We start from the raw sequence: 16115 nt of genomic DNA, 5'->3' as shown, positions 1-16115 counted from the left end.
AATTTTGTCACTTAATTAAAATGATAAAGAAAATGGTATTTGACATTTCATTTTCAAGAAGTTCTCTAGTAAATGTGTTGCAAAATTCGATTAGAAATATCTAATTTCACAAGTGAATGCTTTTTCATTTTCGCAATGTAACTGCATTAGTTGACTCAAAATTAAAAAGAAAAAGCAATCTGCCAAACTGCTTTATTTATTTATTTTTGAGTCAATTGATGCAGTTACATTGTGAAAATGAAAAAAGCATTTATTTTCGTCCATTTGTGTCCGAATTGCTTTTAAAATCCAGGGCGCTAGATAGTCCTACACCATATAGTGTTTTAGTGGTTAGGGGTTAGGGTGGGAAGTCAGACATAGGTTAAGACTTGAACCTGCCTGAGTTAATTAAAATTACTGCCCTGTTGGTATAGTGCAGGGGTGGGCAAACTACCGCCCGCGGGATGGATCTGGCCCGCCTCCATGTTTGGTCTGGCCCACTGAACAATGTCAGAGACCCGTTATTTATTTATCTGGCCACACGATCAAGACCTGCATAGAACGTGACATTTTATTCCCGCCTTCTGCAGTCCGTTCTCCAACCTGAAACCCTCTTAAATTTCTGTCAAACAGAACAGAAGACAGTCTTCCCTTTCTATGTCGCAGTTCATCTTTCCCGGTTTAGCTCATTCTTTTAGAGCGATTATGCTGCTTTTTTTTAAACAGCGCACCCTGTTCTGTGTCCCGATTGGCTGGAGACCCTGTCCAGGTCCAAGATCCTGGACCTAATTTCTATGACGGTTTGAGAATTTAAACAAGAGAGAAGGGTGAAAATGTTCATGTCTGTCTGAAAAGAGTGTAGAAAGTGTGCAGTGAGGAGTTTTACTGCCATGAACTTCTGTAATCAGACTCCGTGGATTTCACCGATCACGATTGCTTTTAGAATGTAACTCCTGCAATAAACGAGGAGATCTGTCCTGATGAAAAGGTAACGCAGATATATGAGTAGCTGCAGCAGAAGATGTAGAAATGCTTGTTTCATTATTACTGGATGAGAAACAGACGTGCAGGACACAGCTAATCAGTTTTAGTGCAAACTATGAGACGTGTGAGGAGCAGCTGGCCTCAAAGTCTCAGCGGGAAAATGACGGGAGAGGATTGATTTTTTTTTTTTTTTTTAATGTATCAGTATTGTTTTTCCTGACTGTTTGTCTTTTAAAAATCACATAGTTATTTGGTCATTTTTTTATTTCATAAATAGTGTTATTTATTTCATTAAAGGATCATGAATTATTTAAACTTTATTATAGGGCTTTACAATAAAAGAAAGATCACAGAAGTTTAAAGTTTTAAAGAAAAAGAGTTATTGTGGCCTCACAAGAAAAGGTTTGGGGACTCTAGCATCCATGTGGTGTTGGAAGATTTGTTGTTTTTCATTCTTACGATTATGCTAACACCACATGAACGCAGCATTTCTCTAAGTTTTACATGAGGTACAATTGGTGCAATTGGCTCTAAAATGAGAACAAAAGTTTTAACCCTTAAAACTCTAAAATTCTCTGTAAAATATAAATTTTAATCCAAATGTTTTCATCCAGCTTCCTTGTTATTTTTTTTTCTTACTCCACACATCTGCTCCTGGTCCACTTCTATCCAATTTTTGAACCCTATGTGGCCCGCCAGTCAAAATAGTTGCCCACCCCTGGTATAGAGTTAAAGTATTTTGTGTTCTACTTCTTGAGTAGAGATCAGAGTATAACATGGTGGCAGCGGCGGAGAACTTTGTTTGAAAACCAGCTACGGAGTTTTGCAGCACGTCTTGACTCGTGAGAAAATCGGAGACCGGCAATACATAAAGCTATGGAGGGTCTGAAACCTCCTCATCCTCTCTGTTTTGAATCCCGTAACCTTTCATGGATTTGGAAGACCTGGAGAGACAAATTCATTTTTTATATGGATCTAACTGTTCCCGCCCATGATGAAAAAAAAAAAAAAAGTTAACCGTAACATTCTGCTTCATGAACGGCGGAGTTCAAGCATCCAGTTAAAGCTTTTGTCAGAAGGTCAAAGCTTTTAGTCTGAAAGACCTTTTAGTCTGAGAAACGTCTTTCCTGAGTTCCTGTACAGGCACAGAACAGACTCTGAAACTGATCTGCTGCCCGAATCTAAAACAAAATGAAAACCAAACAAATCCCGACCTTTTTCCCATGCTGCATGTCTTCATTATCATTCCATAAGAAAACAACAAACCTACCAGTGCTGATCAGCGACCATAAATATCAAACAATCGCTGGGTCCAGATGGGGAGGATTATGCCGCCTTAAGGTCATTACAAACACATCCTCTCCTTAAGCTCTCAATTCCCCTCTCAGCGTATTGTAATGCCTCACTACGGATCATTTTTCCATATAAAGTCCCTGTTTACCCAAGACCCTTTAATGCCTTTGTTTTGCTTTATTCAGGCAGATAAAAGTAGGTGCGTTCGTTTAATTTCAACTCAAATGAGCCAAAAATACTGTGAAATCAAACAGTATGGGGCTTGAGTGGGACACTTCCTCAGTTGTGGTTTCTTTTTCGCCCCGTTGTCTACTTTAAAGTGAAGACAGTCTGTGCTTCATGCTCAAAGTAGCTGTCAGAAGTCCGACGGCATATATAACAGCCTGTAACCTGAGAGCAAATGGGCTTAGGCTTCTCCAACTAGAGTTTTGATTTCTATTAGATCTGTGTCACCTGATACTTAATGGGCCATGAACTAAACATCTACATGGGATACTGAGAAGATGAGGAGGAGAGCCTTGAAATCTGCTGTGGTACCTTGGCACTGGTGTTAGATCTGCAAAACAGCAGCCAGGGCTAAGTAATACCACTGGCTGGTATCCCGATCAGACATTTTTGGAATTTGATTTTTATCAAATGACATGAAAACTATCTCTTTTGCGTGCTCTGACCAGGGGTCTGACACGTTTGCTTTGTTCGAGCCATCAGAGTCAGAGCTCCATGCTGGGCTTCTGGTCTCACCAGATTTGGTAGAAGTGCAGTGACTGACAGCACATGTCCCTGTGGTCAATGTGGGTTCTACGGGTGTGGGACTTCATCCACGTACCATGATTGGTATTGACCCCAGCCAGTGATGGATTGAGACGTCCTCAGTCAGGGATGTGCACAGGATCATAGGATAGCAGTGGCTCAAAGTTGTAAAAGGGCAGCAGAAACACATTATTTTTGTTCTTTAAAGGACATGGAAATTAAATATTTAAAGCAAAGTAATAATAGGTTACTACTCAGCTACCAGTCACCATGAGGTCTTTTACTTCATCATAGACTTGGAAGACATCAAAGCAATAAAACACTGGAGGCTGTTTTATGTTGGCAGAATGTGCTGCTGGCATAATCAATATGAATCAAGTTAAACACGGTAATATTTTAAACACAGACATCAAACAACTTTCATCCCCAGAATGCTGAAATCATCAATAATATTTTGTGATTCCTTCCACAAGCAGCATGTCACACAGCTCCCTCCACACCGGTCCTATGACTGTGCCATCGACCTTCTGCCCGGAGCAATGCCCACTGAGGACGGGTGTACCAGCTTTCACAGCCTGAGTCAGAGGCCATGCAAACTTACATCCTAGAGGAGTTAGCAAAGGACTTCAGCTGACTGTCAGCATCCCCAGCCTCCGCCAATGTTATCTTTTTCAAGACGAAAAATGGTTTTCTGAGGCCGTGTGTTGACTACTGCTGCCTTAATGACGTGTCTGATAAGTACCGTTAGCCCCTGCCTCTGGTTCCTGCAGCTCTTGAGCAGCTCCGCACAGCTCCCTTCTTTACGAAACTGGATTTGAGATGACCTCATCCGCATTAGAGCAGGGGATGAATGGAAGACTGCCTATTCAACCACCACTGGACACTATGAGTACCTGGTAATGCCCTTTGGTCTCTGTAACGCCCCCTCTGTTTTCCAGGCAGTTGTCAATGATGTCTTCCAGGAAATGTTGCAACACTTTGCTGTCGTCTACACTGACAACATCCTGATCTACTCGGACACATTGGAGGAGCACGTTGCGCACGTTTGACAGGTGTTACAGTGGCTGATCAAATGTAATCTTTAGCCAAAGGGAAGAAATGTGAGTTCCGTAAAACCTCAGTCACATTTCTAGGCTATGTGATCAGTGCGGGGGGCGTGCCAATGGGCCAGGACAAGGTGGAGGCAGTGCTGCAATGGTCCCAGCCGACCTCAGTGAAGGAGCTGCAGCGGTTACTTGGGTTTGCAAATTTCTACCAGCACTTCATTTCACCGCTTTAGCACGATGGCCACTCCTCTCACCTTTCTACTTAAGGGCGCTACCAAAGGCCTGTTCTGGACTCCGGCTGCCACTGAGACATTCCGGACACTGAAACAATGCTTTACATAGGCGACCATCCTTCATCACCCAGGCCCAGTCATGCAATTTATTGTGGAGGTGGACGCTTCTAACACAGAGGCTGGAGCCGTGTTTTCACAGCGTCATGGTCAGCCAGTCAAGATGGTCCTGTGCGCCTGCTTTTCTTGAAAACGTAACACTGTGGAATGGAACTATGACGTGGGCAACCGGGACCTGCTGGCCATGAAGGAGGCATTCTTCAAGTGGCTCCCATCTCATTGCTGCTGGATTGGACACAGGTGTGCACTAGAGGGGCGTGCAGATGAGAGACTTGTTTTAAGGAACAGTGGGACATGAGAGAAGCTTGCTCTAAAGCAAGGACATGGCAGCGTGCTTCCTCTCAACTTCTGGTTGTGCTAATGGCTGCCCAGGAAGGGCCAGACAGCGGAGCGAAAGGAATGCAATTGGAGGAGAAGCAAATGTGCAAGGGTCTGGGCATCAACGTGAGTCTCACCTCCGACTACCACCCTCAGTCTAATGGCCAAGTGGAACGCCTGAACCAGGAGATCACCCGGTTCTTCCGTACCAACTGTAATTAACATTAGGAGGACCGGAGTCGATTCCTAGTTTGGGCTGAATATGCCCAGAATTCCTTAAAGAAGGCTCTAGCCCTTTCAGTGTGTGTTTCAGTCCCAAATATGAACAACAACACAAACAGATCACCCTTTGTCTTATTGTCTCTAGTTGCCTCCTGAATACCGCACCTCACCCACCTTTCACGTCTCTCTGTTGAAACCCGCCAGTGGACCTCCGGATGGGGGGTCACGGTCTGAACCCGCTGACGGCGGCATGCCCCCCTTGATGGTGGATGGCAATTCAGCCTATCTGGTCAGGGGAATCCTATACTCCTGGCGCTGAGGGGGTTGGCTTTTCTATCTGGTGGATTGGGAGGGGTACAGCCCAGAGAAATGCTCCTTGGTCGCCGCTGAGATCCTTGACCCCTTCCTGATCAGCGCCTTCCACCTCATGGTCGACTTCGGCGTCGGAGGTCCCCTCACCTCCGGAGCTGCTTGCAGGAGGAGGGCTCTGTCAGGAGTCTGAGTTCTGTCTCCCCCTCTTGTCACCGGTGGGAGCCGTCTCCTGAGTTCTAACCACACTACAGCTCCCAGCAACCAGCGCAAATTTCCTGGATGAGCGCATCTGACTCTCATTGACTCAATCAACCACAGCATACTAAAGCACTGCACTGAGATTGTTTGTGCCACTCTGCCTTCTTTACCGTGCGTTGTATTTAGACCCAATCTTCAGTCTCCTGACCCTGTTTCTGACTTGTTTGCCTGCTGCCTGCCCCGGCTCTCACCTGGATCCTGACTACCTCGTCTCTCCTCTGATAATCTCATGTCTATTATTGGCTCCTGCCTGCCTGACCTTGATTTAGCTTTGTGGACTTTAAGCTGTACTAATAAAACCAGCTGCAAACCAGCCATCTGTCCGTTTTGTGACAGATATGTTTTCTTTAAATGTATTAATACTAAAGCTACATTAACAGCATGCTGAGAATCCCTTAAAATAACTAATTCTGATTCTAAATTGAGGAAACTGACTCCAATTTGGACCAATCCTGACATCCCAATGAATGAGAAAATACTTAACTTCTCAACCTGGCAGGCATATTGAAACATATAGAAGATATAATTCAAGAAAAAACTTTTGTATCTTTTGAAAATTTGAAGGAAATATATGGAATAAGTAATACCAACCTCTTTAAATATCAACAATTGAAGACAGTTACAAGCACAAGGTTTAAATTGAATCAGATGAATTTGACGCCACCGGAATCAGTGAATATGTTTTTGAATTTATCATCATATAAACTTCTGTCCAAAGTATATTTATTTCTAAATAACATTGGAAATGAAGTTACAATGCCAACTAAAAAATGGGAACCAGACCTGGGTGTAGAAAGAGCAGACAAATTTTTTTTCTGCACTTTTCCCTTAAGACTAACCAAACATCTCAATCTGCAGCTCATACAATATAAAACTCTTCATAGGACTCACTACACAGGACAAAGAATGGCCCCCTTTGCTTCCGGGGATTGGTGGTTTTCCACTCACCCGGGGCTGCAGCGGGCCTTGGGGAGGGGACTTCCCAGGGGCTGAGTCCCTTTGCTTCGGACCCTGGTGGTAGGGTTAGAGCAGCCTACCTGTAGCCCAGGTGCTTTCTGTCAGGGTGGTGGGGGCGGGGTCGTCGGTCTCCTGGGGGGTGGGGGGTGCTTGGTGGGGGTCTTCTGGTGGAGTTGGGGGTCTGGCGTCTGGCCTAGCTCCTCCCCGGCCACGTGGTTTTGAGTGGCTGGAGATGGTAACTGGTGAGATCAATGGCGCCCTTGCTGTGCTGCCCCCTTGACCTGGCGTGTTCAGTTTGGAGAGGGGCTCCTTTAACGCACTTGAAGAGTAACAAACAACCCTGATGGTAAAAGCTTAACATGTCCATCACAAGAGGCACTCAATCTCAATCACTGCAATCATTTGCTGGACAGGACAAAAAAAAAATAGTTTAGTAACGGCAAAAACAGGATGAAGATATTGTAAAGGAAAATAACAGAAAACTGGAAAAACTGGTAAAAAGCGCAAAAACATGACTTGATTTCTTGATATTAGCCTTGACTTTGGTTTTTGCGCCAGGAATCCAGACGACCCCTGTTCCCCCTATGACATGTCTGACCTCTACCCTAACCGCGCCTGAATTTACATTCTTCAACAATCCTTTAAGCTCAGCAGCCAAGATCTTCTTATCCCCTGATCACAACAGACCTGTTGACACGTCCAACTGAGTCCCAGGGCAGTTTGTGTTCTTGGGATTGATGCACTGAGGAAGAAATCTCCTCAGGAAAGACAAGCAGAGGAAAAGGGCTGTCACACAGACTCCTCTGACTGCTGCTGAGTGTTTTCCATGTGAACGTACAGCTTCATTAAGAGGGAATAAACAAAGTGGGGATGGGTCAGAGGTCAAACATGACATTTAAAGGCCTGAACACCTGCAGAGTAAAGCGGTGGAGTTCAGGGGGACATTGACTGCACAGAATGTCAATTTGATGCATCTGGAGAAGAGTCTGGCAAAGCAAAACCATTTGATAGGTTTCACTTGACATCAGGGGCTCAACATAAACATCTGTGCTTTAAAAGTTTGACCAATGTTTTTCAAAACGTACAATACATATGTGTATAGCTGCAATTGTGAGTAATTTTATCTTTTTCTTTCTATTTCTGTTTTTTATGTCTTTTTTTGTCTTGTCCAGCAAATGAATAGACAGATTGCAGATTTTATGTTCATATCTTGATATTTATGTCTTTGCACAGTGAAAAAGCAGGTGTCCAGACTTAACTGGAAGAGGCAATAGCAAGTAAAGAAAGTGTATTTGATATTGCATAAACCACACAACACGACAGTAGTTTCTTGTAAAAACAAACAAACTCAGAGCTGTAGACAAACACACCACTTAAGATGCAACTGCCCTGCAAAAAAACCAAATTATAACAAAACATGGGGGAGGCAACACTGCAAATAAAACCACACACTGAAGAACAGCTCCCACTATTAAACAAACCCCCCCTGTCTGTTTACAACAGTTGGGTCTAGAGGTCCCATGATTAAAATGATTTAAAAGCCTGTTCATTAAACTAGTGACAGTACTAAAATACAAAAAAAGTTAAAGGCATATGTAGTGGAATAGTTTAGTGGCAGATTTAAAAAGAATTTGATGGATGAAAATCAAATAAAACTTAAATCAATGTGCTTCAGTACATAAACAAACTAGGACATAATTAACATTAAAATACAATGTGGACATGATCGGCATTCTGACCAAGTTCAGTTTATGTTCAAACCCGACATTTTGCACACCGCTGTGTTCCGTAAGATTGAGGCTTGTTGCAGCCCATAAAACCTATTTTAGATCTGGTACCCCACCCGCTGCAGCCTTCCGGAGGACTGGAGCTTATCACAGTGCATAAAACAAGTTTTGGGACTCAACACGCTGCACAAACATCAGTTTGTTTGGGCTGTGTCTGAATTCCCCACCTAATCCATAACTACTAAAAAACAACATAGTGTTGGATTATGTGGTGCCCTGGAATTTAACAGCAATTGGAACAACTTACTCACTACTTTTTTTTTAAAACGGCAAATATGACATCACTGATTTCACAAAGAGATAGTCTGATCAATATGAGCGTTTTACTATGACTATTTGTGAATCCACTGTGTTCAGATGATGAAACCATTGATGGTTTATTAAAAAAAAATATATATATATATATTTGTAACCGCACGGTGGTGCAGTGGTTGGCACTCTTACCTCACAGCAAGAACGCCCCTGGTTCAAGTCCCAGCTGGGGGATCCAGAACATAACGCCAATTTCTATGTAAAGTCCTACCGTCCAAAATCCTTCATAGGTTAATTGGTTAGTCTAAATTGTCCCTAGCTGTGTGTGATTTGGGGCCCTGTACAGGATGCCCCCTGTCTTCGCCCACAAGTGGCTGGGAAACCGTTTTGACCCTGAATGGGACAAAACTGTTAAGAAGATGAATCAATGACCATTTGTAACTGTTTTTGTGGGACCAGACTGAAAAAATGAGAAGGGAGGAAGAGAAAGGGGTGTTAGAGAGGGGGGAGTAAAATCATAAATCAAGAAGCAACAAGTTGCTGGAAGTTTATAATCATTACTGTCAGCTGTAGATGTATAATAAATCTAAAATGGGCGGGGCCTATCCACACGCACACTCAAATGTTACAAACATACCTGCTCGCTCCAAAAATGTTCACGTAAAACAAGTAAACATGTACATGTCACAAATACCCTTCACACGCATACATTTCAGAATCTCAAAGAATGAGGGAGCGCAATCCCCACACCAAGACCCCCACCGCAGCAGCGAGGAGAGAACAACCGCCCACCGGGCAATCCCAGGCCAGGGCAGGACTGCCACAGGGGCCCCCAACCAGGGAGGTACAGGGACACGGAGAGGGAAAGCTCCAGCCCAACCAGAAGATAAGAATCCCCAAAGAGTGTTGTAAATATGGCTTGAACAGGTTTACCCACTGTTGGAATTTTGGCAAGACCCAGTGCTTGAGGGCAAGTACCAGAACCTTCACCACAGCGACAAGACTCCCCCAGGCTCAGATGTGATGTGATCCCCGGCTCTTGGTCTTTCCAGGGAACTCAGGGATCCCTCTCCCTGAATGGAGAGGAAGCCGGCACCCAGGGAACACGGCCGCCGCTACAGATGGCCTGGTTCTTCCGCCAGGGATGGGGTATGGGACAGAAAATCAGAGGTCCCACCTTCCTTGTATGCATGTTTCTGTATGTGTGTGTGTGTTGAAGTGTATATTATTATGGGGAAAAGTGTGTGTGTACTAAAGGGGGGAGTTAAAATTAGCAGGTAGGGCATTGAGAGGACATCTCCTGATTGCTCACAGTGATGTCCAAGCTCCCAAGGGGGACCACTGGCAAGTAGCTACTCCCCCTGAGGTGCACTGCAAGGATGACCCCCCCCCCCCCCCCCCCCCCATCACCCTAAAATTGTGTCTGTATTTGCCAATATAGCAAGCATCGATTTTGGAATTGCAGTTTCGGACAGCACTACAAAATGGCGAAAACCACTATAAAAATCACTAAGTATGAGTGATATTTCTGCCACAACGTTGCACACAAAACTTTCTAAGTTGCAAGTGAAAATGTTAAATATTTGCTTTTTAATTATTTTTTATTTTGCTTTTAAAAACTTTTTTTGCTTTTGCAAAACACTTTTCGCATGCGTTGTGTCAAATCTCGCTTTTTTCCTATTTTTGATTTTGCTGAGTTAAGTTTCTGTTTAGCGTGACAAAACTGCCATCAAACAGCTGCTGATTGGTCCAGAATCTAACCAATTAAATCGCCACATTTATCTAACATGGTGCATGCTACCAAGGCTCAGAAACCGAACCAGCTCTTCTTACCCTCAATGTTTTCTCTTTGGATGAAGACGTTTTCATTTTTTATAATTTTAGCAATAATTCATGCTTTCTTTCTTTTTTAGCTTTGATTATTTTTTTTTATTAAGTCAGATTTGTGAATTTATGGCTGAGGATCTCCTGAAACTATAAAATTTATTTGCTGACATTAAATCAACCGGCCTGTGTGAAATATGTGAATCCTGCAGAGCAAATTATTGTTAAAAAGTTTGATTTTCCGTAAACCTTGTGTTATCCTAGGCACTTTAACTTTAACAAAATCAAAGATAGGAAAAAAGCGAGATGTGACACAAAGCATGCGAAAACATGTGTTTTTGAAAGTTTTCGAAAGCAAAAAATACGTTTCTAAAGGAAAAAACATTTAAAGGCAAAAAAAATTAAAAGCAAAATAAAAGATAATTGAAAAGCAAATATTTAATATTTTTATTTGAAATTTAGAAAGTTTTTTGTGCAACGTGGTGGCAGAAATATCATTCCATATAAGTAGTGAGAAGTGAAGTAATTTGGACGCAGCCTATAAAGTGCACTAGTCCCCCATCACCGAACAGAACCTATCACCTGGTGCAAAGCCCTCTCTGGGTCCTAGTGCCCCAATAGTTACACCTGGTTATATTTGCAAATAAAACTGAACAAACAAGGTTATCCTGTGGCTGGTGCGGTTGTGCTGCCTCTGAACACTTAAATGAAAATCATAATATGCACGGAGAACTCTGCCTCATTACTATCATGTCAGTATTTATAATTCATGAGCCTTTTTCTAACACAAAAGATAACAGTGATGTCTGAGACATGATGAATAAATTAGCACAGAACTCAAATGGACAAGTGTTTTCATTGTTATATTTAAGTTTCTGTCATTTTCTGACAAATGTTTTGTATTCCCAAAATGTGTGCAGATTTTAAAAGGCAAAATAAGTAAATTAAAAAATTATAAACAGCTAGGTTTTCTACCACGACTTCTACCACCTTGTTTATTTACAAGGGAAGGGATTCAGCAAGGTTCACTGGAACAAATCTTTGACCGTTAAGGAAAAAACAAAAAGTCCTCAATACATGACCAACTTTAGCTCATAAAATTTGAATACCAACCAGAACAACAAGAAAATAGAGGGAGTGATTTGACTGAAATAATATGCCTTTTTATTTGATATATACATCTTAAGGAAAAAAACAGAATTTGCAGAAAACATCAGTTTCTAAGATGGAAGCTTGTCATCAAAGAAGACAGCGATGCTGCACCTCCCATTTTAACATGCTGACACCTACGGTTGTTAATGTGGCAGCAAAAAGTTTGGGTTGCAGCTTAAGTTGAGGCTGATCCACACGTGTCATACTTTAAGATGAAACTTTAAGATGAAACGGAAAATCACAAAACGTTTCTTTCTTCAAGATCAATTTCTTTTAGTTGATGTTGCAGCCTTCACGCATGAATCTCCTCAGCCAATACTTTGTAGAAGTAAATTTTCCTGATGCATATGGTTGGTCCTAATTATTTTAAGAGAAGTCTTGGTCAGGCATGAGTGTGGCTGGATGCCTCAGGCCTCTCTGTCATAAAACTTGCTCTAATCAATTACAGAATACAGCTGCAGTGTGTCGAGGTGATAGTGTTTCTTGTTCAGAGCACCTGCTGTCAGTCGTGATCACCGCCCCTGACTCACAGTTGGCTGGAGTACTTAGACGGCACTCACATGGGTACAGATCAGCTTACAGAGCGGCGTGCGTGCCAACACTCTCCTCCACGCACAGCCTCACAAACGCCGTCATTTTATTTTCGTGCCTGCCACAATTTCACACGTCTTTTCCCGGCGTGGTTGACTAATCCCTCGCGGGGGGCCAGCTGGGCCACAGCATGCCGGGCTGAAGGTGTCACGAGTGTTGAGCGCACAGCAAGATTTCATGTTTCTGTGATGACACTTCTACCAACAACAACCAACAACAGCTTCTACAAGTCTTTTGACTAGAGGACTCCCCGCACCAAAGACCAAGTCAATCACCACAATATATCAAGAACGATCTGAGAAAAATTCAACAAACCTGTGATGTGATAAACCAATGCTATGACAAACTATAACAATCAGAACTAATCACTAACGTCATGTGAACAATTAGAAAATGACTGGAGACCAGCAATAAATGTCTGCTTTTTTTAAGCTACATTTTACCGTCATGTTATGTAATTACGGGACACCAAAAGATCAAAATCTGAACATGGCAAGAGTTATCCTGCCACCACCTTGTAAAATAATTTTTTTAGGGGATGTTTCTTCTGGAGGGTCAATGTATCCAGCAGGCCACAGGACAGCAATGCAGTCTTCATTGACTTTGGCTGCCTAAACATTAATCTTGTGAAATGCTTAAGTGTGTCTGCTGTCCTCCATAAAGAGAGAAACGCTTATGTTAAAATAAAAACAAACAGCTTGACAGTGCATTTATTTATTCATTCATTTTCCAAAGCCTACGAATCCCTGTCCCTTGCATGAACTCTGTGAGTAATTGCAAGTACTTTACTGTACATATTGAAAAATAAAACTGGGATGAAAGTATCAAAAGTATCAGTAGTATCAATCCCATCATGCTTATATCAATACCCACCTCGGTATCAATAGGACTTGTACTTGGATCGATCTATCCGTCCCTTCAGCTAACCCAAACACATGCATCACTGGAAAGATTGATTTACAAGGCATTTAAACTTCATGCATAAAAAATTATGCTCGCATCCCTTTTTTCAATGTTGAGGTTTTGTCAGTCCACTAGTTAAGGTTTTTTCTACCTTCAACCTGATTGGTCAGAGGGTTCAACTATACATTATTTGCATTTGTGCAACAAGGACTCTGATTTGTTGTTAAAATGAATGTAATATTTAAACTCAAGAAAATGAAGCAAAAACAATTTTCCTTCAAAACTTTAGGTAATATAGGTCCTTGCAAAAGTTCTTCTTCAGAGGAGCATAGGATGGGCTGTGTGCTCAGGATGAAGAGGGGAATGAACCCCCAAAGAAAGCTTACAGTGTGTGGGACTTTGCCAAATAATGTGGTTTGTTTCATCTGCGAGTTAGTCACAGCTGTTAAAGCTCCTCTTGCTTCCAGTGTTGTGTCAGGGCTTGTAAAAAACGGGGATTACCTCAGCAGTGGTGCTTGGTGAATGCCAAGACGGAGACATTCCTTCCAGTTTACTGCTTGAGCTGGATCGAGGGCCAAGCTTTGGACATTAAAGACCAAAGTTCCTCTTTGAGGTGTAGTGACTGTCAACCCACTGCACCTGACAAATCACAAGTTATCAGGTCAAAGCAAAACACCTAAAACACACTAGAATCTTGCACATAGATTTTTTTTAATATAACCTATAGTATTAAATAAATGTATGACATAATTTGTTAGATTTTATGTAAATACATCAAGCAAAGAGCACAATTTACTGCACAAAATTGTACCTTTGTATCTTTTAAATTGATTACGAATGAAACACAAGAATAAGTAACACCAGATTGCCCATGAATCCCAGCTAAAAGGTCAAAGTCATTGCTATACTAAACTGACCCTGTACTAATTTCTAGTAACCCTAAATTAATTTAGAATAGAGTTGAGAATTATGGGACAACAATTGACTCATGTATACCTGAGAGAACTCAATAGGTATAGTCGGAATTTGTTGACCAGAGCAAATCATAATGTCGGGTGCCACGCTACAACCAGACCACCTGTAGGAATTCTACCTAAAAATCTCCTAAAACACAGCACAAACGATTATTCTTATAAAGAAACATGAGACAGTTATGTTTAATTTAACAAGATGCATCTATTCAAGTTGAAGTCATCAAAGCTATTTAAACAGTCTCCTAAATTCAACCACACACACAGAGCACAGGACTCCAGCTCAGTGGTTTCATGATAATGTTACAAACTTTACCAGGAAAAAAGGGAAAACAATAAGAAAAGACAAAACAGTGCACCAAATATCAGAAATTGCTTCGATAACCACACACACTAGCTCATCATCTCTCAATTCACAAGAGAATGGTCCGATGTGGCAGCATTTCCAGTAACAGTACAAATGACTCTGTAAGGCTTTATTCAGACATTTGGCCCGCTTTGAGTGAACCAGAGTTCCTTTCCCTCGAAAATCTGGAACACATTTTTAATCTGAATACACCCAAGTGGACCCTGGTCCGGGACCAGGAACCGCTCTTGGACCCATCTTTTGAAGTTGTCTCATTCATTCGGCTTCGGCTGGCTCTGACATTTTGTTGTCTGAATATAATCCGTCCTCGGAGCGGCACAACTGGACTAAAACGGCCACTGTAGGACAAATGTAGAGCAACAATTGTTGTGTCATCAAAGAGAAGAAAAGTATAACACAACTTAACATGCTTTTCTGTGTCTCGTTACGCAGCATTTACTGCTGTGACGTCATCCTAAAAGCTACCTTGTAGTTTCAGAATTCTCTCAAAACACCACAATGTTGAGACACAGCAACTCTTTGAAATGTGATTGAATGAATGCAGGCTCATTGAAACAACTTTTAGAGTGATCCACATTGCTTCTCAAATTTCCCCATAATCTATATGTCATAAACGCTTATCAGTCTACCTTAGTCTACCTAGCTCAATCTGGACCAAAGTAAACCCACAGTCAGGGCTGTCCAACTCAATTACTCAGGGAGCCAAAATCTAAAACGAGGGTCATGGGTCGAACAGGATAAACTTTCGTCGAACACACTAAAACTAAGTCATAAAAAGTCATAAAATTGTGAAAACCTGCACACAGATTTTAATTAGCCATTAAATTATTAAATATATTTCCTTTTGCTTTAAAAACCTGTTTCATTATTTAAAAACATTTTAAAATGTTCATTTTTGATCAGGTTGAATAAGATTATAATTTTATGGCTTTTTTTAGAAACTCAGATTTCAAAATTAAATTTTCCAAAGTAGCTTTGTTTTTATTTCCCATTGCTGTTTTCAGAATTACTTATTTTTTCACGATGATCATGATATGTATTCTCTTTTATTGTGTAAAAGCAGCATACCCATTATGATTATCATGCTGCTTCCAGACAGCGACGTGGAAAAATGCCATTATAACACTCATATTTAAGAAGGGAGACAAGAAAGACCTTGCTAATTATAGACCAATCAGCTTACTCTCCCAAGTCTACAAACTCTTCATGAACATCTTGAAGAATAGGATGAATGACAATCTGAGAGACCACCAGCTGCCAGAACAAGCTGCCTACAGAAGAGGTCATTCAACTATCGACCATCTGGAGTCAGTCATGTAAATATTTGAGAAAACCAATGAGTATAAAATACCCATTTATATGGCGTTTGTAGACTATGAAAAAGCCTTTGATTCTATCCTGCACAAGGCTGTTTTTGAGGCGCTAAAACAACACAGCGTAGAGGATAGGTACATCAACATCCTGAAAGAGACATATGGTGGAGGCACTGCTCAGGTTCGGAATGAATTACTTAGCCGAAAGATTAAGATCATGAAGGGAGTGCGACAAGGACACACCTTGTCACCAGTGATGTTCACAGCAGCGTTGGAAGAAATATTCAGGAGAATGGAAGCTGAAGCGGGAATTAACATCAATGGAGAGAGGATGAACAACCTGAGATTTGCAGATGATATCATCTTATTTGCAGAAAAGGAAGAGGATCTCAGAACAAGGAAGGGAGAAAAGATGGCATGAAAATGAACAAAAAGAAAACCAAAATCATGTGCAATGAAATAGCAAGGAAAAGGAGAAGGAAAGGA

The sequence above is a fragment of the Oryzias latipes genome, chromosome 6 (assembly GCF_002234675.1).
Source record: "Oryzias latipes chromosome 6, ASM223467v1".
Lineage (NCBI taxonomy): Eukaryota > Metazoa > Chordata > Actinopteri > Beloniformes > Adrianichthyidae > Oryzias > Oryzias latipes.
This window is presented reverse-complemented; position numbering follows the sequence as displayed.